Source organism: Euprymna scolopes, chromosome 16, assembly GCF_053919585.1.
Source record: "Euprymna scolopes isolate OS-2025 chromosome 16, ASM5391958v1, whole genome shotgun sequence".
Lineage (NCBI taxonomy): Eukaryota > Metazoa > Mollusca > Cephalopoda > Sepiida > Sepiolidae > Euprymna > Euprymna scolopes.
This window is the reverse complement of record NC_136497.1, coordinates 70,045,891-70,048,349: the sequence shown is the minus strand read 5'-3', so window position 1 is coordinate 70,048,349 and position 2,459 is coordinate 70,045,891.

Here is a 2,459-nt window from a genome sequence, read left to right as displayed (position 1 = left end):
ACTTGATTTACGTGTTCCATTTCCGGTCAGGTGTAAACGTCAAGCTCAGAAGCTTATCAAAATATGGAGTCTCCCCTAGACGAGAGCCATCCATTTCAATTAATGCCAGATGGGTATCGGAGCGTTGATGATGTAAAGATAGGAGTTTGGTTTTAGATGCATTAAAAGTAACCAGCACCCCCCTCCCCCACTTTACCACACGCTCAAGTTCAGAGGAGAGAGAATCAGAAAGAACTTTGTCATTTACGGTCTTTGATGTGTTGCTATAGATATTCGTGTCATCAGCATAGATATCAACGAATGATTTAAGTATGCGTTTTGGGAGATCATTGATGTATATCAGGAAGAAAGTTAGGCCCAGAATGGACCGCTGAGGGACTCCATAATTAATACTGTGGGCCTCTGATTTCTGCCCATCAACCACTACTCTTATGAGCCTATTAGAGAGAAATGATTTAATGATCGAGAAAACATTTCCAGTTATACCGTTGCTGGAAATCTTGTGAAGTAAGCCCTTATGCCATACCTTACCGAAGGCCTTTGATATGTCAAGAGCAATTGCCGTAGAAAAGAAGACTTTGCCAAGAGATTCACTAATCCCATGAGATATTAGAGTTAGCACCTCTGCTGTAAGTCTAGCAGAACGGAAACTATATTGCATGTCACTAAGAAGGTTATTTCTGATGTGGTGGTTGACTACTTCTCTATTTATTATGGATCCCAGCACCTTACTCATAACAAACAGTACTGGTCTGTACTGAGAGGGTGATGACTTATCACCCGAATTATTAAATACAGGGTATATTGATGAGGTGTTAAGCACATCTCTTTAAGGCAACGCTTAAAAGGTCTTGTAAGTATGGGGGCAAGTTCTGGTTGAAGCTTTTTCAGTACAATGAGTGGAAGGCCGCCAGGGCCAGTTGCTTTACTGGAACCAAGATTCTTGGTTAGCTTGGCGACCTCACGCACAGATATTTGTATGTTGCAGAGTGTGTTGTCCGTTATAGGAGGAAATACGGTGAGTTGATGGCCTTGGTCGCATAGGGTAGAATTAGCTGCAAAGTTCTTGGCAAATAGTTTTGCCTTATCTGATGCTGACGAGATAACCTCAGGTCCATTGATGATGGTTGGGATAGAAAGCACGCTTCTGTTCAGGATCCTGCCTGCTATTTGCCAAAACTGGTGGGAACTTTTAATTTAACGGACTGAGCATATAGCTCCCTTGCATTTCTTATTACCCTTTTGCAGTGGTTGCTTGCAGTCCTGCAGGCAGCTTTAGTTTCAATGCATCTATTACGTTGGTAGCTATGGAAAAATGATTTCTGTGCGCGATAGTACCAGCACATTCTGGGGAGAACCATGGTTGGCTGTTAGGTTTTGTTGGAATTTTTCGGATGGTAGGAATCGGTCTATGCCTTCAATTAACCATTCGATCAGGTCTGATACTATGAAGGACACATTCTTTTTAAACATGGAATGCAGGTGTAGATCAGATATAAGTGTACGGAATCTACCCCAGTCAGCCGTAGAGTATCGATATACAGTACGGTGGAGAGGTACATCTGAAGACTTTGCATTTCGTGTTTATCTTAACTGATACAACCGAATGGTCAGAAGATCCCAGATGAGTCAGAGCGCAACTTGAACATAACTCAGGGGAAGTTGTGAGAAAAAGGTCTAGAAGGATAGCATACTGACCGGAAGTATCGGGCACTCGGGCGTGTTCGTGAACAATCTGGGTGAGGTCATAGGCAATGGCAAAATCATGACAGAACCTTCCCTTGTCATCTGTCTTTTAGAGTGGGCCAACCATTCCATATTGTGGACATTGAAGTCACCACAAATGTGGATGTTAGCTGAAGGGGGAGCAGACAGCATGTGGCCAATTTATTTCAGATATGCTCTTAAAGATAGTAACTCCGCTATTGTGGGAGCGATAGAGAGCAAATATGAATGCAGTGGTTTAAACAAGTGCAACCCGGAAGCACATATTAGGTAAATTAGGGTCTTCTCTTGAGATATTCGTACAACACGGAAAGCCATCTTTAATGTAGGCACATATTCCATGTCCATGGCGATCTTGGGGTTCGGATTTAGATGTTAAGTTAAAGTATCCTTTAATTATGAATTCTTCAAGAGAAGTGGTCGGCCTTATGCCAGTTTCGCTTAGGAAGAATATGTCTGGTATTGTCTCCTGTAATTTGGTTTCAAACTCTGGAAGGTTGGAACGTAGACCCCTGAGGTTGGAGAAGAGACATGGTAGTAGGGATCTACGTTGGAGGATGGGGTTCTAGTCTTACACATGTTATTTTTCTGGAGATATTCCATGTTGAGGATTGGGATTTGTGGAACAGGTCGACAGACTTGGTTATAGCAGGACAGATAGGGAAAGTAAGAGAGAAACAGGATTTGCTTTGTATTACCCACTAGTATGGCATCGAGAGGCCCCACTAGAAACT